Genomic DNA, 26,649 nt, shown 5'->3' with positions numbered 1-26,649 from the left:
GGAAAAACCGCAAATAACTGTTCATATGTTATTCACGTTTTTTTTGTGACAGCCAGCGTTTTTGCTATTGAAACCGCGAATAACTAGAGACTCTGCAGCTGAAGGTACTTGGGAGTGTGCCAGATATCGCATACGTGAGCAGCTCTCTCTTCTCAATATGGCTGGCTGGGCATTGTGCCGGCTCTGCTTCTTCTCCATGTCGCAAGGAGAGGGCGCGGGGCAGGGGCCTGCGTGAAGGACGCGTCAGTTTTCAAAGCGCTCAGCACTTGCGTTTCCTGCACTGTTTTCTGGGTTGTTATGTCGCCCTGTGGATTGTGTGGGACTGCTCTCTTCAGAGCTTCGTAGATTCGCCATCACACAGGTGTTTCTGCTAGGTGAGCCCTCCAAAAGGCACTGTTTCTACTTTAATTGCTCTCTGTGATGCAGTTTTGTAAAAGGGGGGTAACGCATTAGCACATGGTTAACCCATGAGCCCTTACCACCTAATATATAGGTGGCAGGAAGGGCTTGCGCAACCATTGGAAAATTAGCGTGTGGCCATTAATAGGAAATATGGGAAATATGACCATTTTACAGCTGTGCTAGAAGTGACCTCAGTGCATGGGAAACCCACATGCTAAAAATAGCACAGGCCACTTTTTAGTGCAGTTTAGTAAAGGGCCCCTAAATAAGCTAGTCATATATTAGGAATACTATAAAATTTAGCATAATAACAATAAAGTCAACCTATTAAATAATTTAAACCTTTTTGAAATAGAAAGGTTTCACATTCCTTCCGAAGAGGTAAGCACTGACGTTCTTGTTTTATAATAGGTAATAAAAAAAAAAAAATTTCCAATGTAACGATGCCTCATAAGAAAACAAAGAAATTATGTTTCATTGATGACACACCTTGTACAGACGGAAAATGTAAATATAAAGAATCTGTGAACCACAAAGTTTGATTTATAGAAGGATGAACACAATCTAAAAATACAAGGTACATATTTTAAACTGAATGCTTGCTTTTATTAGAAGCCTCAGAACATCCCAAATAAAGTAAATTACAAGAGTTTCAGGAATGAAGTGAATGGATTTTATATCTTTCCAGAGGTTAAAATTACATCCAAATGCGACACCTCAATAAATCAGTTAGTCTCTATGATGCCAGCAGCCTCTGCTCTTTTTGCTGCCCCTCTGGAAATTTTCTTTAAAATGATTCATATCCCATAATGCTGCACTTCCCAGCTGATTTGGGTGTCACTGACTGGCATATTGTTTGTTTGATGTTCTCACCCTACTGTGAAACATCCCAGTGGATCAATTATAGACAGGTTAGGGTGCCCAGAGCAGACTAAAAACCTCTGAAGGCAGAAAGACATTTCTAAAATGCTTCCCCTAGGTTCATCAAGGTCCCAAGCATTTACCTCACAATGTTCTCAGATCAGGCCAGGGAGCAGAATCCTAGCAAGGAAGGTACAGATTTTTAAATGATTTTCTTTCCAGGAAACTAGGGAAACAGAAAAGGCTGAAATCCCTCTTCCACTCCTCTTCCAAATCTCTTTTCCTCCCTCATCACTAGAGACCCTTTAGACCAGCACAGTAGAATAATTAATTAAAGACCAGAAAAACCCAGCATCAGGGAAGGAGGAAGTAGTCAGCCTTTATTGGTCTCCTCGGTAACGGGAGTTTTTCAAGATAGGGAGTTCCTTTGATGTCACAAAGAACAGGCACTAGACAGGATTATGAATCATGAAGGCTTGAATATGAATGCTCTAGAGGAGAGAAAGACAGGGGAGATATGATACAGACATTTGTAATGTAATATAATATGGCTTTTGTACTCTGCCAATTCTCAACACAAATGGTTCAAAGCGGATAAAAAATACTAAGAATGTTATAATGCCCCTGTATTGCTCCATAGTGCGACCTCATCTGGAGTATTGTGTTCAATTCTGGTCTCCTTATCTTGTAAAGAGAAAACTGAGAGGGGACATGATCGAAACATTCAAGATATTGAAGGGAATTGACTTAGTAGAGAAAGAGATATTGTTCATCCTCTCCAAGGTGAAGAGAATGAGAGGGCACTCACTAAAGTTAGAAGGGAAAAAATTCCATACAAACGTAAGAAAATTCTTCACCCAGAGAGTGGTAGAGACCTGAAATGCTTTTCCGGAGGCTGTTATATGGGAATTCAAAACAATGTTGGATAAGTTCCTACTTGAACAGAACATACGCAGGTAAGCCTAGATTCCGAGATGAATACTTAAGGAACTGCACATATATATGGCTTATGAAGTGTCTATTCACCCTTAATGAGAACAAAGCTCTGTTACATAATAATGTACTATAATTGTTTTGACCTGGATTCAAGTCGGTCATATTTATTTGTGCAACTCATCTTAACACAGAGCATCACATTAGGTGAGATCAAGTAGCTGTTTTATCACTGATTTTACACTTGATGAATGTTATTATATCACATTTATAGCTGACACACGCAGCTGCTGTTTATATGAGATTCATCTTTATTACTTGAGGTATCCCGGGCAATGCCACTATATTATATTATCACTATTTTACCTAGTTAGTTACTATGATATCATTTGTTTGATCAATATTGCTAACGGAGCATATACTCTACATAGTGTTATTTAGTACTGCCCTCTGTTACTAGATGCAGTAGAGTGAGTAGGATTGATCATTGTTTCATTTGTGTCTTCATTATGTTATCATCTGCACTATATTTTCTCTGCTCTCTTTGTTACCTTGAATATACAATGTGTCCACAAAGTCTCTTTACAATTTCCAAAAATTGCTAAAAAGGCAATGATGAAACATGCCAATCAAATTTGTCCTACGTGCTTAGTCATTATCAAAGTTTGTAATCACATTGCATTTGGGTATTTCAGGTATCCTGTTGATGAAAGAGAGGCTGTTGAATAAACCCCTAAAAAAATGGCTACTCCTCAAGAAAAGACACAATGTGTATTGCGGTATATTGAAACAAAATCGGATACGCAGACTCAGCGAAACTACAGGACTAAGTATGGAAAACATCCACTGTCACGTCCGTCAATTCATGCATGACACAAGAAATTTATGGAGACAGGGACAGTATTGGATAAAGAAAGGAGTGGATGATAAAGACTATCAGAGGAAAACATCGATCATTTGCTCGTTCTCCTTCAAAATCCATCCATATAGAGGTGTATTAAATGAGGCATAAAAAACCTTCAATATCTACTCCTCATGTTGATTTGTTTATTCATTTGTTTTTTTTTAATAAAATCTTGAAATTGTAAAGAGACTTTGTCGACACCCTGTACATGTCTCACATCACATATCACTATTGATTCCTCTATTTCAGCAATGGAGCAAGTCGTTCTCTTATTCCACCCACTATTCTCATTCACATTTCTTATAAATGATAAGCACAGCTATTAAAGACCCTCAGAAACACCACCTAAAACTCATTCCATTCATTGTCTTTAGGATTTAAGTGCTGTCCTCCGTTGAAGGGTATCTTAGCCAACATGTTTCACCATGGTGAAACATGTTGGCTAAGATACCCTTCAACGGAGGACCACAGTAAGATAAGCCATTAGTCACCTTAAAGAACGATAAATTGTTAATATTACACAATAAAGAGAGCTAAGCTTTTATATATGCCCCGATGAGGAGACAGCACTTAAATCCATGGTGAAACATGTTGGCTAAGATACCCTTCAATGGAGGACCACAATAAGATAAGTCATTAGTCACCTTAAAGAACGATAAATTGTCAATATTACACAATAAAGAGAGCTAGGCTTTTATATATACCCCGATGAGGAGACAGCACTTAAATCCTAAAGACAATGAATGGAATAAGTCTTAGGTGGTGTTTCTGAGGGTCTTTAAGAGCTGTATATATCATTTATAAGAAATGTGAATGAAAATAGTGGGTGGAACAAGAGAATGACTTGCTCTATTGTTGAAATAGCTGATTCAAAAGTTCTCATTACGAAACTATACATAAAACTAGTGCTCTTTGAAAATTTACTATTGATTCTTCAACACAGTTTTGATAAGTGCTTTAGTAATAATGACTACATGATGTTATAATTCTATAATATTGTTTGAATTTCATGGGTTCCTTTTGGAATACCATTCATGTTACTCACTGACCCATGGTTTCTTATCTCTTACTTGGACTTTTTAATTTTGTCTAAGAAGAGACATTTCTCAGCATGGATGTACAATAATTAACATTATTTCTTGGTTAATTTATCAATATTTTGGAAAGTTACACAGAAAAGTCACATAAAGCCTCTTCTACCAAGCCGCACTAGCAGCTGCCGCGCAGTAACGGCTCTGAAGCCCGTAGAGATATAAAGGGCTTCGGAGCTGTTGCCATGCGGCTTTGTAGAAGAGGGGGTTAGGTGTGTCTCCCTCAATGTTAAGGGTATACATAATTCTATTAAAAGACATAAGCTTCTCTCATATTTAACTCAATAAAAACCTGATATTGTTCTTTTGCAAGAAATACATTTGCCATCTCATGAAGCAACCAAATTGACTTGTAATTGGGCAATTCCACCAATTTTTTCCCTGCAGATGGAAAAATAAATGGCGTTTCTATTCTGCTAAGGAAACACCCAGACTTAAACCTGATTTCTTCCTCTACTGACTCAATGGGAAGATGGGTGAAAGTAAATATACAGATTAAAGGTGAAATACTGGTCATCGTCAACCTTTATGCTCCCAATATTGATGACCCTACCTTATTTGATTCAATTGCTGATTCCAAAGTGTCAGAGGGTGATACTCCATCATAGGTGAAGATTTGAACCTGATCCTACAACCATCTGTAGACAGGAAATCAGCTGTAAAATATTCTAAGAATAGATCCTGGGCCAAGCTTCAAAAAATAATACATCATTTCAACTTAGTGGATCTATGGAGGCTTATGCAAGACAAGGAATACACCTTATTTTCTGCTCCTCAGAATTCTTACTCGTGCATAGACTACTTTCTGATATCCAGTTCATTGATAAAATTAGTTCAATACACTTCTAAATCTCCTATCATAATTTCGGACCATGCTTTGATCACCTTAAACTTGAATACCTCAATAGCAAGCAATAGTACACCTTCCTAGTGCTTTAACACTTCACTATTAACGGTTTTGAATTTTAAAGAATGCATCCAAAAGACCATTAAGGAATACTTTGAATTTAACAGCGTTGATGTGTCAGGATGAACTAGGATCCAGGGGTACAATTAGAGGGTTACTATACAGTACAAAAGGCTGTAGAGTAAAAGAGTAGTAGAGTAATGGATCACTGCAGGTCATTGGCCTGGGGGGCCGCCACGGGAGCGGATTGCTGGGCATGATGGACCTATGGTTTGACTCGGCAGAGGCAACGCTTATGTGCTTATACAATATTTACTATATTTACGGCCTCTTTTACAAAGCCGCGCTAGTGGCTGCCATGCAGCAACAGCCCCGAAGCCCTTTAAATCTCTATGGGCTTCAGGGCCGTTAGCGCAGCGCAGCTGCTAGCGCGGCTTTGTAAAAGAGGCCGTTAAAGCATATAGTAGAGGTGTTATAATAGTTTATGTAGCGAAATTGAAAAAAAGGCAAAACCTTGAACTGCAAGAATTGGAAAATAAGATATTAAAAATAAGATATTGAATGTCAGCATCAAGCAGATCATGGAAATATCTCAATCCTGGAAACTTTAAAGAAACTTACATTTCAATACAATACAATATTGAGTAAAAGGGTTGGTCATGCCAATTTTATGAGTTCAGCTATGTACTATTCTGAAGAAAATAAAGCAGGTCACCTTATGGCCAAATATCTTAAAGCTAGAAAGGAAAAATCCTATATATCTTCTATGCAAAGTTCATCCAGTGCTTAATGACTAAAGATGAAGACATTTTGAGTTGTTTTCATACTTATTACAACAATCTATACACCTCTACAGTCACAGATGAAAATTTGGAGTTTTTACGAGATATTCCGTATCCTACGATCTCGGAGCATGACAATACGTTCTTCACTGAAGAAATTCAAGAAAATGATGTATATGATGCATTGAAAAACATGGCAAAAAACAAAGCACCTGGACCAGATGGATTAACTGTTGAATTCTATATCGTATTTCAGTCACAGCTTTTACCGAAACTTACCTTATTGTATAAATACTTCAGAAGGTAAATACTCCCAGAAGGTGGAGGGTACATTTACCAAAGCCACAATTATTGTACTGCCTAAAGGGGATAAAGACTCAACACCAGTCCAGAACTCCAAGCCATTTTCTATGATCAATGTTGATGAAAAAATATATGCCAAGATACTGGCATCAAGACTACAAAAAATTCTACCAACAATTATTTCTAATGACCAAAATGGGTTTATGAATGGTAGATCATCTGCTGACAACAAGAGGCTCTTCCTTGAAGTGATACAGTCCTCTACGAATGTGGATGTTAATCATATTGCATTGGCCTTAGATGTTGAAAAGGCCTTCGATAGAATTGAATGGCTATTTTCTTTCAGGCTCTAAGATAGTTTGGTTTCTCACATAAGCTATTAACTTGAACCTTCCCCCCGAACCAGTGTGCTCTTCACCGGCAGGAGGGATGCCCAGTCCCTCCTGTCAGATGCCCCCAATCCCCCACCCCCCTGCCTGACCACCCAGCACACCCCTAGACCCCCCTCCACCCCCACCTGGACCCCCTAACTTCCTGGATCCCTCTCTAACCTATCTTTGATGGCCAGACAGACATGTCTTCCCTCCGTCTGGCCAGCAGACCCACCTTAGTCTGAATAGCAGGCCTGCCCCTTCCCGGTGCATTGTGGGATGCACCAAGGAGGGGCTTAGGGCCTGATTGGCCCAGTCGCCTAAGGCCCCGTCCATAGGAGAAGCCTTAGGCACATGGGCCAACCTAAGATTCCGGTTGGGTCTGGGGGGTTAGGGGGGTCCTGGTGGGGATGAGGGGGTCTGGAGGGGGTAGAAGGGAGTCTGGGGATAGGCTGGGGAGTCCAGCAGGGGGATGGGGAAGTGTCCAGCAGGAGGGACTGGACATCCCTCCTGCCATTGAAAAGTGCTTTGGGGGGGTCAGATAGGAGAGATTGGGAATCTCTCCACAGCGATGCATCAGTGGGGGTTCACGGTGGATGGCAGCAGGAGAGATAGTTACTGTTAATTATTACTAGAAGTGCTGTTACTACTGGTGCTACTATAATTGTATCTTCGTTATTATTTCTTTACCCCAATTACAGTCATTATCTCTTACAATTGAAATCAATCTTAATTTCTTGTGTTAAGAATTGTATTCACCTGCAAACTTCAATAAAAATTTATTGAACTAAAAAAATAAAAGAACAGGCTCAAGAACAGAACCTTGATCCCTTTCCTCAGAGTGATCTCCATTAACCACTACCCTCTTTTGTCTTCTACTCAACCATTTCTTGACCCAGTCCGTCAATTTGGGGCCCATCCCAAGGGCACTGTTTATTTATTAGACATCTATGTGGAACACTGTCAAAGGCTTTGCTAAAATCTAAATACACTACATCTAGTGTACTCCCTCTACCAATTCTCTAGTCACCTAGTCAAAGAAATTGATCAGATTTGTCTGACAAGACCTACATCTAGTGAATCCATATTGCCTCCGGTCCTGTAATCCACCGGATTCCAGAAACTTGACCATTCTCTGTTTTAAAGGTGTTTCCATTAGATGCTGGCACTGTCATCTTGATATAGGGACATTGGATCATCTGTTATTCTATTGTCCTTTGATACTTAATTTTTGGAAGTTGATATGGGGTCAAATTAATGTTGTATTTGAGTCATCAATACCATTGACATATGAAGTAGTAATATGTGGAACATTATTACATGTTAAACCCTCTATGGACCGTTATAAATGCCGGCTTTTCTTAATTATGACGGGAATTGCCATGCAGATGATAATATGTAATTGGAAGAACTATGATTGCCTTAATTTTCCATTCTGGTGGGCGAACCTATGCTCCAGCTACAAAAATGAAAAAATGAATGCTGAAATGTTGGGGCATAATAGTGAATTCAAATTGATATAGGGCCCGTTGACATCTTTTATTGCTTCTATATAGTTGTCATTTCTTTTTAATTTTTGTTTGATTTCTTTACACATCCAGGGTGGGAGGGAGGGGAGTGGGAATGTATTACTACCTTAAATAAGAGTAGATTTATTGGAAGAAAAAGTATATTTATATTATGGATTAAGTAAAGGGGGTGGGGGAAAAGGATTACTTTTTTATATCTGTAAGTTAAATATGCTTTTATTGATTTATTATATGTTAATATTTGAAATCAATAAAGATTTCTTTTTTTTTAAAAGTGTTTCCATTAATTTGCTTACCACAGAAGTCAAGCTTACTGGCCTGTAATTCCCTACTTCTTCCTTACTTCCACTTTTGTGGAGAGGGACCACATCCACCCTTCTCCAGTGCTCCGGTACCACTCCCGACTCTAGAGAAGCATTGAAAAGGTCAGTTAGCAGAGCCACCAGAACTCCCCTAAGTTCCTTCAGCACCCTTGGATGTACACCATTCGGCCCCATCGTTTTGTCTACCTTTAATTTAGCTAGCTTCTCATGAATACATCCCTCTGAAACCTGATCAGGGTCTACCATTCCTCCATCCCTATTCACATTTGCAGTGGCGTACCAAGGGGGGGTGGGGGGAGGTCCGCCCCGGGTGCACGCTCCAAGGGGGTGCACAGTCGACCGGATCCGGAACCTCCCGCGCTGCTTCAAATGGCACTTCAGCACGGCTGCTGTACTTAGAGCAGAGTCGGCAGCCACGCTGAAGTGAAGAAGGTCCCGCGATGACGGGGAAGAAGTAAGTGACGTCGGGGGGGGGCCGCAGTCGCAGTTTTCACGGGATCTTGCCGCAACTAACTGCGTCTGCCGGCCCAGCTCCCTCCGACGTCACTTACCTCTTCCATCCGAGCAGAAGCAGTCATAGCGGGACCTTTGGGATGCAGAAAGAAAGGAGGTCAGAGTGGTAGGGAATCATGCTGAAGGGTAACAAAGGGGGTTCAGGATGGTATGGAATCATGGTGAAGGGTGACACAGGGGGGTCAGGGTGATATGGAATCACGCTGAAGGGTGACAAAGGGGGTCAGGGTGGTATAGAATCACGCTGAAGGGTGACAAAGGAGGGTCAGGGTGGTATGGAATCACGCTGAAGGGTAACAAAGGTTGGTCAGGGTGATATGGAATCACGCTGAAGGGTGACAAAGGAGGGTCAGGGTGGTATGGAATCATGCTGAAGGGTGACAAAGGGGGGTCAGAGTGGTAGAAAATCATGCTGAAGGGTAACAAAGGGGGGTCAGGGTGGTAGGGAATCATGCTGAAGGGTGACAAAGGGGGGTCAGGGTGGTAGGGAATCATGCTGAAGGGTGACAAAGGGGGGGCAGGATGGTATGGAATCATGGTGAAGGGTGACAAAGGGGGGTCAGGGTGGTATGGAATCATGGTGAAGGGTGAGAAAGGGGGTCAGGGTGGTATGGAATCATGGTGAAGGGTGAGAAAGGGGGTCAGGATGGTATGGATGCATGGTGGAGGGAGAGAAAGGGGCAGATGCTGATGAAATTGCAGGGAAAGAGACATAAGGGGGAACGATACTGCATGGAATTGGTTTGTAGGGAGCGAAAGGGGGCAGATGCTGATGGAAGGAGGGGGGAAGAGAGAGAAGGGGCAGATGATGGAAGTGGAGAGAAGGAGAGAGAAGAGGGCAGATTATGGAAGTGAGGGGAAGAGAGAGAAGGGGCAGATGATGGAAGTGGGGAGAGAGAAGAGGGCAGATGATGGAAGGAGTGGATAAATAAAAGGAGAGCACATGATGGGGGAAAAGGATTGAGTTAGGGAAATACTGGAGGGGCTGAGGGAAAGAGGTGGTGAGCTTTAGGTAGACAGTAAAAAAGGAAATTGATGAGAGGGTAGTAAGAACGTTATCTAGATGGATGCAGAAAATAAATTGAAAAGGAAAATGAGGGAAGAAAGGGATTTCAGAAGAGAGGTGTGGGAGAGGGAAGGAGAGGAGAGAGATGCCAGACCAATGGGGGTGAAAGGAGAGATGGAAGGGGGAGGCATACAGTTTCTGGAAGGGGCATCGAAGGAGAGAAGATGCCATATAGGGGCAGAGAGATGGCAGACAGTGGATGGAAGGAAGACAGTAACAAGAAGCAGAAACCAAAGAAGACAAAGGTAGAAAAAAAAATTTCTATTTATTTATTGCTTTAGGAGACATGTGTCACTGTTTCTGTGGTGTTGCATTGTATGCAGAGTCCAGCTTCTTGCTGGTTCAATTTAACCTTTGTCTATGTATCTCTATTTATTTCCCCTTTTACAAAACTGTGCAGCGTTTTTTAGCACCAGCCGTGGTGGTAGCAGCTCTGATGCCCAGAATTCTATGAGCATCAGAGCTGTTATCACCGTGGCTAAAATCCACACTACAATTTTGTTAAAGGGGAAGGGGTTAGTTTGTGATGACATATTCCATACTAGGCAAAGGTGTTTTCTGTGTTCTGTGTGTTCAAAAAGCACAGTTACTTACCGTAACAGGTGTTATCCAGGGACAGCAGGCATATATTCTCACATGTGGGTGACGTCATCTACGGAGCCCCGGCGCGGACAGCTTTTCAAGCAAACTTGCTAGAAGTTTCAAGTTTGCACACTGCACCACGCATGTGCGTGCCTTCTGCCCACTAGAGGGCGCATCCCACCTCGTGGTCCTCAGTTCCATAACTAGCTTAGAAGCCATCCCCGGGGAGGTGGGCGGGTTGTGAGAATATATGCCTGCTGTCCCTGGATAACACCTGTTACGGTAAGTAACTGTGCTTTATCCCAGGACAAGCAGGCATGATATTCTCACATGTGGGTGACCTCCAAGCCAAACCAAAAAGGGCAGGTGGGAGGATGGCAATTTTAAGAAAACAGATTTTGTAAAACTGACTGGCCAAACCGGCCGTCACTCCTGGACAGAGTGTCCAGACAGTAGTGAGAGGTGAATGTATGAACCGAAGACCAAGTGGCAGCCTTACATATGTCTTCCATCGGGGTGGAACGGAGGAAGGCTATCGAAGCTGCCATTGCTCGGACCTTGTGCCCCGTGACTCGACCCGGGGGAGGAAGGCCAGCCTGAGTATAGCAAAGGGAGATGCACGCCGCCAACCAGTTAGACAGAGTGCGCTTGGAAACTGGGTGCCCTAATCGATTGGGATCGAAGGACAAGAATAATTGCGGGACCTTCCGATGGGACTTGGTGCGTTGAAGGTAAAATGCCAACGCCCTCTTACAGTCAAGCGTGTGAAGCGCCGTCTCGCCAGGATGGGAGTGGGGCTTAGGGAAGAACACAGGAAGGACAATGGACTGATTGAGGTGGAAATCAGAAACAACCTTCGGGACAAACTTAGGATGGGTGCGGAGGACCACCTTGTCATGATGGAATACGGTGAAGGGTGGGTCCGCAACCAAGGCTTGTAGTTCCCCAATCCGCCTAGCGGAGGTGAGGGCAATCAGAAACACCACCTTCCAAGTCAGAAATTTCAAGAGGGACTTGTTGAGTGGCTCAAAGGGTGGTTTCATCAGTTGAGCTAAAACCACATTCAAATTCCATACGACTGGGGGAGGTTTGAGCGGGGGACAAACCCTGAGTAATCCTTTCATGAAGCGTGTCACCAAGGGATGGAGAGACAGAGGGCGTCCATCCAGGTGTTGGTGGAAGGCGGAAATCGCACTAAGATGGACACGCACCGAAGTGGTTTTCAGGCCAGAGCGCGACAAATGGAATAAGTAGTCCAGAACCGAGGGTACCGGGGCCGATACCGGGTCCAGGAGGAAAGAAGAGCACCAGGTGGAAAACCTGGTCCATTTCTGCGAATAGCAAAGCCTCGTCGAGATCTTGCGGGAGGCTTCCAGCACTTCCCTCACTGATTGAGACAGGTCCGGAGGGGTCAGGGAACAAGAAACCAAGCTGTCAGGTGCAATGACTGCAGATTGGGATGTAACATGGATCCTTGATTCTGAGATAGCAGAGAAGGACCGACAGGCAGAAGAAGGGGTTCCCTGGCGCTGAGTTGGAGCAGTAGGGAGAACCAGTTCTGACGCGGCCACCGAGGAGCTATGAGAATCATCGTGGCCGTGGACGATCTGAGGTGTACCAACGTTCGCATGATCAGAGGGAAAGGAGGGAATGCATAGAGGAACTTCCCGTCCCAATCGAGAAGGAAGGCATCCGCCTCCAGACGATCCCGCGAGTACATCCGAGAACAATATAGTGGTAGTTTGTGTGCCTCCGGAGAGGCGAACAGATCTACCTGTGGCGTTCCCCAGCGAGCGAAGACCTCGTGCAGAACTGCTGAGTGTAGAGTCCACTCGTGGGGTTGCAGGAGTCGACTGAGTTTGTCCGCCAGACAATTCAGTTCCCCCTGGATGTAGACCGCCCGGAGGAAGATGTTCCGGGAGGCCGCCCACTCCCAGAGGCGAAGGGCCTCGGAGCAGAGGGGCCACGACCCCGTTCCCCCCTGTTTGTTCACATAGTACATTGCTACTTGGTTGTCCGTGCGGACGAGGACCACCTGGTCCTGTACTACGTGAACGAAGGCTCGAAGTGCTAGGAAGATGGCCCGAAGCTCTAGCACGTTGATGTGACAGCGACGGTCCTCCGCCGACCACAGGCCCTGTGTGCGAAGACCGTCGAGGTGGGCTCCCCACGCGTAGTCCGAGGAGTCCGTGGTCAGAACCTTGCGAAATGGGGGAGTGCGAAACATTAGTCCCGTGGACAGATTTGAAGAGTCTGTCCACCAACTTAGCGATTTCCGCAAAAGCGGAGTCACCGAAATGAGGCGCGACTCCGGATCGCACTCCTGGCGCCATTGTGATGCGAGTGTATACTGAGGGATCCTCAGATGCAGCCTCGCAAATGGCGTGACGTGTACCGTCGAGGCCATATGGCCGAGCAGCATCATCATGCGCTTGGCCGACACCCTTGGTAGTTGAGAGACCTGGCGGCTCATCCGTACCAAGACTTCCAACCGTTGGGTCGGAAGGTAGGAGCGCAGGCGCACCGTGTCCAGCACCGCACCTATGAATTGAAGAGACTGAGCCGGCCTCAACTGAGACTTTGGAAAGTTTATCTCGAATCCGAGGGTTTGCAGGAAGGCAATAGACTGTCGGGTCGCTGAGATAACCTCCTCCCTGGTCGGGGCTTTGATGAGCCAGTCGTCCAGGTAAGGGAACACGTGGAGCCCGCGAGACCTCAGGGCTGCCGCCACTACTACCATGCACTTCGTGAATACTCGTGGGGACGCGGCCAGGCCGAAGGGCAGGACTCTGTACTGGAGGTGTAGGTCTCCCACCTGGAATCGTAAGAATTTTCGGCAGGTGGGGTGCACCGGGACATGGGTATATGCTTCCTTCAAGTCGAGGGAGCACATCCAGTCCCCTTCCTCCAAGAGAGGATACAAGACCGGGAGAGATAGCATTCGAAATTTCTCCCTGGCCAGGCATTTGTTGAGCTTCCTGAGGTCGAGTATGGGGCGCATGTCCCCGGTCTTTTTTGGGACCAAAAAGTAACGGGAGTAAAATCCCGTCCCCCACTGGTCCTTGGGGACCGGCTCGACCGCCCGAAGCTTCAGGAGAGCTTTGGCTTCGGTCAGAAGGGTCGGTAGTTGCGACCGGTTGCACCAGGCTAAACTTGGGGGACTGTCCGGTGGTGAGGACACAAAATTGAGCGAGTAGCCTTCGGAGACGATCCGGAGCACCCAAGCGTCTGAGGTAATCGCGGTCCATGCCTTCCGGAAGGACCGAAGACGCCCCCCGATAGGAAGGGGTTCTGGTGAAGGTGCGGAGGGGAACCCGCCCCGTCCGCTCAGCCCGTCAAAAGGAAGGCGCGGGCTTAGAAGGGCCCTGCGCCGGGGCTTGGGTTTGTCCCCCTCTGCCTCGTTGAGACGAACGTCTCGGAGGCGGTCTTGAGAAGGACGGGGTCGACTTCTGGGGGTACCGGCGCGGCGGAGGCCGGAAAGGTTTCTGTGGCGGGGGCCTAGGTTTGGGGCGGACCAGGGATGCTAAAGAGCGTTCCTGTTCCGACAACCGTTTGGTCGCCGCCTCCAAAGACTCGTCAAATAACTCGGACCCCACACAGGGCAGGTCTGCAAGACGTTCCTGCAGGTTTGGGTCCATGTCGAGGGTGCGAAGCCAGGCCAAGCGGCGCATGGCCACTGCGAGGGCCGACACCCTCGAAACCAGCTCAAAGGTGTCGTACACTGAATGGAAAAGGTACAACCGCAATTGAGACAGGTTGGACATAAACTTATCGAATCCTGCTCTTTTGGAGTCCGGTAACGAGTTCCGATATTGAGGAAGGTCCTTCACCATCCCACGCAAGTAGGAGGAAAAGGTGAAGGAGTAATTTAGAACTCTGGTGGCCATCAGAGTGTTTGAATAGAGGCGACGGCCAAACTTGTCCAGGGTCCGCCCCTCCCTGCCGGGTGGAACCGCCGCAGAAACCCGTGAGGGCTGTGATTTTTTAAGGGCAGATTCCACCAGGAGGGACTGGTGGGAGAGCTGCGCCTTATCAAACCCTTTCGGGGGAATCGTCCTATACTTTGATTCCATTTTTGACGGGACAGACGTGCCTGTAAGAGGGCTCGACAAGTTCTTCAGCCAGGTCTGCAGGAGGACACTGTTGAGAGGGAGTCTAGGTACCTCTCTAGGGGGAGTGGGAAGGTCCTGTTCCTCTAGAAATTCCTTGGAATATTTGGAACCTACCATCAGGTCAATCCCCAGGGCTTGGGCCATGTCCTGGACAAAAGATGAGAAGGAGGACGGCCTAGCCTGGGGGGACGGGGTTCTCGACCGTCCCACCGAGGAGCGGGGGGAGGCCTCATGGGAATACTGAGGATTCCTAACCGATCCTGAATCCCAGGATCCTCTCTCCACGGCCCTCGAGGGGGAGGGTGAAATCATCCTCCTAGGGGAGTCCCTGGGGGAGGATCCCGGGGTCCGTGGGGTCCTCTCCCGTTTCCTCGGCGAGGCGGCGCGGGAAGACTTTCCCCGAGGTGAGCGGAGGAGCCTCGGATTATCGAGGCGCAACTCCGACACCTGCAGCGCCTCGCCCCCGAACGACGAGGAACGATCGCGCCGAGGCGAGCCCCGGGGTCGCTTAGGCTTCCTCGATCGGCGCCTCGTCCGAGGTCGCCTCGAGGGCGAGGCGTCCGGGGAAGATCCCGAAGCCGAGGAGGAAAGTCGGCGCACTCTGCGGAACTTTTCTTTTGGGCGGACACTGCGCTCAGGAGGCTCCCCCGAGGTCGAGGTCCGGGGCGGGGCCGAGACCGAGGTGGACGGGGCCGCAATACCCGAGACCGAGGTCGCCGAGGCCGGGGCTCCCGAGGTCGAGGGAGCCGAGACCGGGGCCTCCGAGGCCGAGGGCGCCCCGGCCGAGGTCGACGTCGCCGGGCCCGCAGCACGCTGCAGCACTTCCAGGGCTCCCGACAGCTCCGATGAGATCAAGGCTCGAAGGAGATCCTGGAAGGCCGGAATCCCCACGAAGGTGGGGAGTTCCGAGTCCGGGGCACACTCCCTGGAGGGCGACCTCGGTCTCGAGTATTCCCTCGGGGTGTGCGGAGTCGAGGTCCGATGCGGGGGCCGGGGTCGACCCACCCGCTTTGGCCTGACTCGAGGATGGCTTCTTTGCTGAAGGGGATGGAACAGAGGACTTACCCGAAGCTGGCTTCGATGACGACGGCTTCGAAGATGAGGGCCGAGGCGACGCCGAGGCCCCCGAGGACGCCGAGGCCGAGGTCAAGGCCGGGGCCGAAGCCGGGGCCGGCGTCGAGGCCTTGGGCGGCGCGTCGACGGCGAACAATTCCGCCATTCTGGCCTTACGGCGACGGAGGGCCCTGTTCTGGAAGGTAGCACAGCGATCACACGAGGCTGTTGGATGTTCGGGCCCAAGACAGACAATGCACCACCGGTGAGGGTCGGTGATGGAGAGTAGTCTCTCACACCGGCTGCATTTCTTGAATCCCGTAACAGGACGGGACATCGACGAGAAAAAGAAGAAGGCCGGGAACGACCGACGTTCCCCGGCTCAGGCTTCCGGGAGCCCCCGGAGCCCAACGAAAAACAATTATTATTATTTTTTTTTTTTTTTTTTTTTGTAAGACGGACGAAAAATAAAGCAGCACCGCGATTAATCCGATCAATAAACAAACTAAACGCGGCAGCTAGAAGGCAAAAACACTGGAGCTCAGATCCACAGGGCTTTCTTGCTCCGCGGAAAAATTTGAACTGAGGACCACGAGGTGGGATGCGCCCTCTAGTGGGCAGAAGGCACGCACATGCGTGGTGCAGTGTGCAAACTTGAAACTTCTAGCAAGTTTGCTTGAAAAGCTGTCCGCGCCGGGGCTCCGTAGATGACGTCACCCACATGTGAGAATATCATGCCTGCTTGTCCTGGGATAAGACATGGTTTTCTGTTAGGATTGACTGTGTAAGATTGATCTGTACTAGTCTGGCTTGTTTAGTTTTACAATGGGTGTATTGATGTTGTACTGCTCACTGCATATGTAAGATGCTGCCTTTTCCTAGGTACTCATGTGTGACGTGTATTGTTACTAAAAATCATGTTTTTCATACAGATGGGGGGATGCCAAAAAATGATGGACCCCGGGTGTCACATATGCTAGGTACGCCACTGCACATTTGTCTTCTGTGTTCGCTACCGGCACTTCAGCTGTGAACACAGAACAGAAATATTTGTTAAGCAATTTAGCCTTTTCTTTATCAGTTTCTACATATTCCTTCCCTTCATCTTTGAGTCTCACAATGCCACTTTTGTGTCGAAAAATGTCTTGTCTCCCTGTTTTACCATATCAGCTATTTTTTCTTCCATTTGTATCTCTGCTTTCCTGACTACATGACCAGCCTCTCTTAACTTTTCCAGATATTGTTGCCTGTCTTCCTCTTTCTTTGATTTTTTTGTAGTTTATGAAAGCTAACCTCTTATTCTTTACCTTCACAGCTACTACTTTTGAGAACCAAAGTGGCCTTCTTTTCCTCTTATTTTTACTTACTTGCCTCATCAAAAGGTTTGTCACCCTTACAATAACTTCTTTTAGTTTTGCCCACTGCATTTCTACTCCTTCCACACGTTCCCGTCCAGACAACAATTCCTTGACATAATCCCCTATCTGAACAAAGTTAGTTTTTTAAAAGTCTAGAACCTTTACTTTTGAATGAGCCCTCTCTATACCCGTCTTAATATTAAACCGTGCCATGCGGCTAAGCTGAACCCTTGGCTAGCCCAAATGATGCTCGAGGCCCCGACCTACCTCGACTTCAGAAAACTTCTCAAAACATACCTATTCCGCGAACAGGACCCTTAACCCTCATTCCCCTGCCCTCCTTTGGTTCTCTCTCCCTCCCTCTTTCCTTCCAATCCAACCTTGTCGCTGCCTGTAACTGATAAATTTCTGCTAAAATGTTCCAACATTTCCTTCCTCGTCGCTTGTAATTCTGACAAAATGTTGTAAATCCGTGTTCAGATCGGATCTTAATTAATTGATGTGAACCGCCTAGAACTCATTGGGTATGGCTGTATACAAGAACATAATAATAATAATAATAATGCAGTGATCACTGGATGCCAGATGATCACTCACTGTTATAGCAGGTTATAGTGACATGTGTACCTGTGACTTTTAAATGTGACATTCACTGCAGTACCCCCTAGAGTGCACCTCTGCTCTACTGTGCTCTGCTCAGCTGTCTGTGAGATCATCTGAAGCTGTAAATGCAGGCTAGAATGTACTTTTTTCACATTTTTGAGTGGTGGTTGTTGTGGCGATAGTGTGTGTGTGGGGGGGTCAATGACCACAGGGGGACTAAAGGGGAGTCATCAAGAAAGTTTAATTACAACCAGAATGAAAGTTATCCTGCCATTGTATCGGGCGATGGTGCACCCGCATCTGGAGTACTGTGTCCAATATTGGTCGCTGTACCTAAAGAAGGATATGGCGATACTCGAGAGGGTTCAGAAAAGAGCGACACAATTGATAAAAGGTATGGAAAACCTTTCATATGCTGAAAGATTAGAGAAACTGGGGCTCTTTTCCCTAGAGAAGTGTTGACTTAGAGGGGACATGATAGAGACTTACAAGATCATGAAGGGCATAGAGAAAGTGGAGAGGGACAGATTCTTCAAACTTTTGATAAATACAAGAACGAGAGGGCATTCAGAAAAATTAAGAGGGGCCAGATTCAGAACCAATGCTAGGAAGTTCTTCTTCGCCCTCTTAAGAGTTAGGCTCACTGGAGATAACCCCGCCCCCAGAAAGACATCTGGAAAGTCAGTTTTGAAAATGCCCAATTGGACATTTTAACCAGTAAGACGTCCAGGTGCCAGTTTATGCTGTCTTGTGGATGTCTATCTTTTTTTAAAATACTGGTAACATGTTTATGTTTATTTGTATATATAGACCGCTCTTCGGTACAACATCATCGCAGTTTACATAATATAAAACAGAAGGAAAGGAACTCCATCATCAAAAGAATAGTAAAAATATAAAAATTCAAAATAACATAACTTTATTCTTCCATTCCGCCAACAATCAAATGACTTCTAGGCGGTTTACACAGAAGAGAAACTGGACAATCAGTGAAGTACAAAGTATTGAGAATAAAAGTATAGACAGTATAAAATTATTGTTAAAAATAAAACTTCATTTAGGAAATGAATTTATCAAATTAGCATTAAGTAAAAAATTGTAAAAAACAAAATAAAATAAATTACAAAAAATTATAAAGATATAGGAATAGTGTATAAAAAATATAGACTTTCGGCCCTTTTAACTAACCAATGGGCAAAATTTAATGATATATGGGGGAGTTATATTGAATTGGAAAAAGAAGCTTTATGAAGAACTATCTAATCACTAGGGTTGTGGAACCAGGTCTCGGGGAAAGGGGGGGATGGTGAGATAGGGAATGGGAATGTTCTAACCGTAGCATTGATAAGATGTATTATTCTTATTAGTTTTCTAACTTTATGAGTATATTCAATACTAATTGTTATTTGTTTTCAGTTTATTGTAATAAAATTATTAAATAAAGAATTTAAAAAAAATTATAAAGATATAAGTGCTGCAACTGCAAATCTCTCCCACAATGTTCAAACCAGCATAATGCTAACTGTCCTTTGGCAAAGGTTTCGACCTAAGAAAATGCTAATCCAAAAAGGTAGGTTTTCAACAAACATCTAAATTTAATATAAGAGAATTCACTACGTAGGTCTGTTGGCAAAGAATTCCATAAATAGGGTACAGAAGTAAAAAAAAAAAAAAGCAGAATTACTTGTAGTGGTTAATCTCACCAGGTGAACTGAAGGCAAGGACAATTGATGACTATTAGAAGAACGTAGATGTCTAACAGGCCTATATGGTACCAAAAGCTTAGCTAAATAATCAGGCTACCCTGTTTGTAAAGCTTTAAAAGTTAAAGTCAAAGCTTTATGCATTAATCAAAATTTTATCGGAAGCCAATGAGAATCTTTCAAGAGTGGCGTGACATGATCATATCTATGAGCAATGGTTAACATCCTAATGGCAGTATTTTGTACAGTTTGTCATTTTTTGAGAGCTATTTTTCAAAGACCCGTATAAATGATGTTGCTAAATCCAATTTTGAGATAACTAATGCGTAAATCAAAGATTCGCAACAAGTTTTATCTACATAAGGATGTATCAGTCGAATTTGACGTAATGATGCAAAACAAGATCTAACAACAGAAGTCAGTGAAATTCAATTTAAAAATAAAAACACATAGCTACACTTAAAAACATGGAAATACAAGAGTGATATATTGAAATCAATTAAGTTCAATTAAATGTAGAGGACTTGTATACTCTATGTATGCAATCCTGCCTTGTTGTACATAATACAGCAGACCAGAACAGAAGACTGTAGGCAAAAGCTCAGCATTATATATAGGTTAGTTTGTTGGTTGTATTCAGAAAGGAAGAGGGAGGGAAAAGGGAAAAAATATATTAGGGAAACAATGGAGAGGAAGGCAAAACAAACTCCCCCTCCCCCCACCCTGGTATAAGAGTCTCTGCCCCCTGCTACTCCCTAAATAGTAGAAAAAAGTTGGGGAATATCCTGCATGTTTTCAGCCTGTGAATGTCATTCACTATGAAGCAAAGCTTTCCTCTGAATTTAACCAAGGGCTAGGGAGAGGTAAAGAGGCCAGTCTGCCCTTTAAGACAGGTGGGAGAGGAAGGGAACTGGCATGTGAACAAACCAGTCCAAGTCTAGGAAGTAGCAGCAACAGCAGCCTGGCAGCGACCGTGCTCACAACTGGTGCTGTCTGTGTTACTGGGCAGATTCTGGCACTCAAGGGGCAGAAGAGAGCAGACGGGCAGACCCTGGATCCTTCTGACCTTCATTATCTCTACCCACACATGGCAAGTCAGGGAGCCTAAGCCCCAGGTAAGTCTGAACCTATTTCCTGATCCTGATCCTCATCCCTGTTTGCAATCAGAAAAGAAATCTGTTTCTAGCCAGTCCATCTTGTCATGAAATGTTGCATACATCTGAAAAATGTGTTTGAGCAAAGACTTAACGTCTTTATTCTCCCCCACCAGTCTGGACATTGCCCATGTAGGTCTGTAGTTTGGAGACTTTCCAGAGTTATTGGAGAAGGGTTCCACTGCTTAATATGGGGAGGGAGAGAACGGAGCCAGGAGTCTTAAAACGTTTACTTTTTTAAAAATAACATTAGGGTATCCAACTATCAAATGTTATTTTTGGGGATGTTCTGGGCTTGTGGTAAGGCTGAGGGGCATTTCCTGGATCCCTACTGAAATCGATTTATCCTGAGCAAGTCTTCGGTAGAGAAAAACTTGTTATTTTAAGGAACATTTGTGAAATGCCCTTCCAGATGCAGAACAGCTGGGCAGGCCAAGAGAGAAAGCTGACAGAGTTATCAATAATGTATGGCATAAACCTATAGAAGTTATAATGGGGGCAGAGGCTAAAAGGGAGCTCCCTGTTCCAAAGAGCTTATGAGCAGAATGTTTAAGAATTAGCTGTGCTCCATGAGTTGCTCTGGGAAATGTGTTTCTATTTATGTTTATTGGAAGCTTTTATACTGCTACTAATGACTGGGGAGTCAATTCAGAGCGGTTTGAATGAGCTTCAGTAAAGGTATTACAATACACGAGTTTCCGTAATGGTGTTACAATACATGAGTTAAATGTATGTATATTTGACCTATATACTGTATACTATCTATGTACTGTACATATAATATTATTATAGCTTCTGTATATCATATATTCATCTTTCTTTGTATTATTTGTAAGTTCACCCTTTCATATTCCAAGTGGGTAGAAGGCTGCTGTTTCCTCCATGTCGCTATTCCCCCTAATTGTTTCTTTATTTGCTAAAGTGTTCTGTGAAGAGTATCATCTTTTTTTCCTTTCTTGAACTTTTTTGGTGTCCTTTTCTAGTTTTAATTCCCTCAGAAAGAAGTTTCACCACACTGGGCCATCACCGAGAACATTCTTTTCCTGATGCTTTTGTATTTGATAAATCTGTGTTCATGATGGAACCAGGTGATTATCTTAAAGGTGTCCTTGCCTGGAAGTTTAATGGTGTTAATACAACTAAAACTAAGCTTTTGTGGTTAGGTCCAAGACTGGACTGTCTTCCTCCTACTGTAGCTCTGGTCCCTGGGTCCTCCTTACCAATTGAGTTCTCTGCTAAGATATTGGGAGTCCTTTTTGATTCCTCTCTTTCCTTTAAGGTCCATATAAATTCCTTAGTCAAGAAATGCTTCTTTAGTTTGCGAATGCTGAGGAACGTTAGACATCTTTTTCATCGCCGTCATTTTTCTATCTTAGTTCAATCAATTATATTATCTCATCTTGATTACTGTAACACTATCTACCTTGGCATTACAAAAATTTGTCTTCATAGATTACAATTGATTCAGAATACTGCTGCGAAGCTGATCTTTTGAAAACGTAAATTTCACCCTTTGCTTCAGAGTCTTCATTTGGCTCCCGGTTTATTTTAGAATTAAATTTAAATGCGCTTGTATTTCTTTTAAAATTATACATGGTATCTTTAATCTCTTATTCCTTTATTTTGGAATGTTTACCGATTCTCCTATGCAAGAGGTATCCAACAATTTAAACTCTCCCTTCCTTCTAAAAAAGGGATTAAAGGAGTCAAGATCTTATTCTTCAGTCAATCTCTGGTCTTTAAATTCTCTCAACTCTGGAATGATCTCCCCTTTTTTTAAGGCATTCCAGTTCGTTTCAATTTTTCCATAAATCTTTAAAAACTACTCTATTTGTCAAACATTTTGAAAATTAATTATTTTGAAATTTTGCTATTATCTTCTATTTATCATTTGTAAATCATTCCCTGTTTATTTAATTGCTGTAAACCGAGTCGAGCCTTCTCAGAATGATGACTCGGTATACAAAGTTAAGCTTTAGTTTAGTTTAGTTTAATCATTTTCAGCCCCCCCTTTTCAAAGAATGCTCAAGGCAGCTTACAACATTAGAATATTCAGGTTTAATAAGTCTCTGCTTTGAAGAGGCAACAGTAGTTAAAGCTTGAAAAGTTTGTCTTGAAAAATTCCAGGACAGGTGTTGTGGATTGCCAAAAGGTTGTACCATCATTGAGGTATGAGTTCAATGATGTGGAGGGGTTTAGAGGTAGACAGGGTGAGGAACTAGCGAATCTATTTGGATAGCTTGTTTGATTTAAATTCCCAGGTTTCAGTGGTGTTGTGAAAAGATTTTCTGAAGCTTCAAATAATTCTTTGGACCAGTGTTCTTTTAGATTAGTGGCACAGACATATGTCATAATAAATATTTGTTATTGTAACAGGTATTGCCAGGGAAGTATGTTCAGTACCTGGCAATGGTTAAAAAAAAATGGCAACCAGGGAAAAAGAGAATGTGATACCCTAATTGCAAGACTTTCACTGGTTCACCATGAAAACCTGTGTTCAAAACCTTGAGATGGGGAGACCTGTGTTACTTGCTGGTACCAGTTAGAGCAAATATTGGGATTAAGTCAGGAAGCCCCATGACAAAGGATGATGTGTAAATCTACATTGGAAGTTAGGGCCTTTTCTGTGGTGCATCTTGAACTATGAAATTCCATGCCATTAGATATCAACTATAAGCTTTTCAATAACAATTAAAAATTTGGGACAGATTTGTAGCTGTGTGATGGATGGTCAGGGGTAGGGTGATTGGTTGGTTCAGTTGTACATGGTTGGCTTTGAGAAAGGATGTTGGAGTCTTGTCTCTGTGATAGGGAAGCTTAGGAGGGGGATCTGTTGTGTTTTGGGTATGATTATTATTATTTTATTTATTTGAAAAAATTTTTATACCATTTAAAACCTAAACGATTTACATAAGTTTATAAAACAAAATAAAAACAGGCAAACAGAATCAAACAATCCTCAGAAAATCAGCAATAGGAAGATAAAAGCTAAAAGAGGCTTATATAAACAATTATGAAAAAGTTCTCAAAAGTCAGCAGTCATGAGGAATCAATATCTAGAAAAAGGCATTTCCAAACAATTGCGTTTTAAGTAGTTTCCTAAATTTGCCTTTTTCACCACATTTCCGTATTTGACTCACAAGTGAGTTCCACAATTTAACCCCTGCACAACAGAAAGTCATTGCGCTGGTCGCAACATATGTTGGATTAACATTTGCCTTTAATAGGGCTGAATTGTCAGAGCGCAGAGGTCTATTCGGTAGATAGTCAGTCATCTTGCTCTTGAATAATTCAGGTATAATAACTGTTGTGCATTTTATGATTGTCCAGCACGCTGAGCAATCTTGTTTTACTCAGAGAAGAAAGAAAGTCCAAGAGCATTGGTGGATGAAGTAGGTTTCAGTCCTGGTTTTTGGTGACCGTATAATCGCGCACCGACAATCTAGCGCCGACAATTCGGTGCAAGACAGAAGCGCGCGGGGGAAAAAAATAATTTTTAAAGAGTTTCGACTGGGGTTTGGGGTGGCAACCACCCCACTTTATTGGTTAGTGTTCGCGCTGCCATTGCTGGGGGGGTTTGGGGGGGTGAAACCCCCAACATTATAGAGAAAACGGAACTTTTCCCCCCCAAAATTAGAAAAAGTTCCGTTTTCTCTATAATGGAGGTTTCCAACCCCCCAAACCCCCCTCCAACAGCAGCGCGAACACTAACCAATAAAGTGGGGGGGTTGCCACCCCAAACCCCCTGTTGGAACTCTTTATAATTACTCTTCCCCTGCGCGCTTCTGTCTTGCGCCTAATTGTCGGCGCTGGATTTTCAGCGCGCTGGCATCTTGCGCGCCACTGACTATGAACCCTGGTTTTCTCCTGAATCTCAGTTCACTGCTTTAAGCACTATTAATTTATTTATATAATTCATTTTCAATCCCGTTCGCCCCAAAGAGCTCAGAATGGATTGCAGGTTGACATACATAATATACAGTTAACAGGTTACAATTTGCCGTAACAGGACAAGTTTTAGACCCCCCTCCTTCTCTTTCCGTGCACTTGATAAGGACAAAATCCTTGTTTTAAATTTCGCTACACATCTGACCGCAGCATCCCCAGTTTCCAAAATCACTGCACATTGTTTGGCAGAGCTTCCAAGTGAATTATTCACAGCTCTGCTTAGCTATAACGTTCCCACTTTCCAGCACTAGAAATACAATGGTGCTGCTTATGGCCTAGCACCAGGGATTTTCCTCTATGTTTACTGCCTGACATTCTGGGTGTATTTCGCATTTGTCATAGAGTGGCTAGAGGCCAGCCGAAGGAACAGGTGCTGAGCACATGGAAGTGGGCTCCCAACACATATTGAAAAAGACAGCACTCCCAGCATTTCATATGAAAAGCATGAAACATTTTCAATATAGCAACGATGGACCAACTTCCTTCATTTATCCCCACTTTACAAAGCCACGCTAGCATTTTTAGTGCGGTAACAGCTCTGACTCTCAAAAAGTCCCTAAGAGCATCTGAGCTGTTACCACTGGGGCCGGCGCTATCGCTAGCGTAGGTTTATAAAGGAGGGGGTTAATTATAGGGCACCAATGCAACAGTATGTTAGCTACATAAAGGGGAGGAAAAAAAATCAACAGCAGATCAGACAGTGCCGTGATGTTATTTTTAATGTTGGCTGTGGATCATGGGCTTTTCAAGAAAAACTGTGCAAAGTGCTCACAGCCTTGTATTTGCCCCTGACTCTAAAAATCCTAGCTACGTGTGATAGTCAGTGCTGTGAACCAGGCTTCGTTCCCACCATCCTCCTCTGTCTTCTTCACACTTCAGACCTTTTCCCAGCTGCCTGCCTTTGCTTCTGCCAGATGCATTTCAGAGTCAGACTGAAAATGTTCTCCTTATACATATCTTTTTTTTTTTTTTTTTTTAATCTCTGCTTACCCCCACTGCATGTACAGATTTGCAGTTCGGCCTTTGTCATTGATTCTGTCAAGGATATACGATTCCATCAGGTGGTGGGACCAGTCATGAATTCAAACTCAGTTCCCTCTAAAAGGGAGACAAAACCAGGAAAGTAGTCAAAGAAAACCCAATTGTCATGTTTTGTAAATCAGTAAAGAAATAGTGCATTGAGGAAAATATGAGCTTTTCAAATAGCGACAACTCCAGTCAGTAAAAGGGTCCACACCCAACAGATACCCAAAAGAAACATTCTGCTTGGGAGGTACCCAAAGAAAGTCAGAACCGCAAATCTATGCATGCAATGGAGTAAAAGCAATGACTGGAGCAGCCTGTTCAGTTGACTTGTGGTGAGCTCTCACTGCTACCATGGAATACCACAATATCAGCTTATTTCGCTTATTAACTCTGCTAAGAGTCCTCCTTCCCCATGCCCACCCCCTCCTGAGGACACACAGAAACGGACTGACCTTGAATGCCAATCCACAACCTATGACTCCCTAGTAGTTAAAGGACTTTATTTTATTTATTTTGAAATATAAACTGTTATTAAAGACTTTTGCACACTGGCTATGGAAAAACCATTTGTTCAATTGATTAATCACCAACTAAATGTGAACACACTGAACTGAGTTCTAATTACGCTCAAGACCTCAAACACCCAAGACACTACTTTTGTTGTTTTTTGTGTCCTTACTGGGGTGAAGTGTTCATCATCGGTCTTGTGCAGGGTTTTTAGTTAACAAACTAAATATACTTATATATACTTAATTGTGGTAGAAAATTCTTATACAGAAGCGCACTTAACTTAAAGCCTGACGGCTACCCAGCTGTTTCACTGGTAAGTTTCCTCAGGGGCTATGGCTCTGCTCCAACACACTTTTGTCTACTTAGACGTTAGAAATGCTTGTGTGCTCCTCTCACACCACTGCAACTCTGCTAAGAGTCCTCCTTCCCCGTGCCAACCCCCTCCTGAGGACACACAGAAATGGACTGACCTTGAATGCCATTCCACAACCTATGACTCCCTAGTAGTTAATGGACTTTATTTTATTTATTTTGAAATATAAAGTGTTATTAAAGACTTTTGAACATTGCAACATGCCACAGCATGTACTAGATATAAGGATTATTTTACACATA

At 44.1% G+C, this 26,649-nt stretch overlaps 1 long non-coding RNA gene across 1 annotated transcript in view; it reads right to left on the bottom strand.

The window, feature by feature from the left end:
- Positions 1 to 1,024: 1,024 nt before the first annotated feature.
- Positions 1,025 to 26,649, bottom strand: part of LOC117364449 — a 41,268-nt gene continuing 15,643 nt past the window's right edge. Inside the window, exons 2-4 of the long non-coding RNA XR_004540253.1 lie at positions 25,489 to 25,596; positions 4,745 to 4,829; positions 1,025 to 1,754 (exon numbers count right to left, since the gene is read on the bottom strand). This is a non-coding gene — a long non-coding RNA (uncharacterized LOC117364449). The remainder of the gene's footprint in view (positions 1,755 to 4,744; positions 4,830 to 25,488; positions 25,597 to 26,649) is intronic.

The sequence above is a fragment of the Geotrypetes seraphini genome, chromosome 8, assembly GCF_902459505.1.
Source record: "Geotrypetes seraphini chromosome 8, aGeoSer1.1, whole genome shotgun sequence".
In the NCBI taxonomy this organism is placed as follows: domain Eukaryota; kingdom Metazoa; phylum Chordata; class Amphibia; order Gymnophiona; family Dermophiidae; genus Geotrypetes; species Geotrypetes seraphini.
The sequence above is the reverse complement of the archived record's forward strand: the minus strand, read 5'-3'. Positions and strand labels throughout refer to the sequence as shown.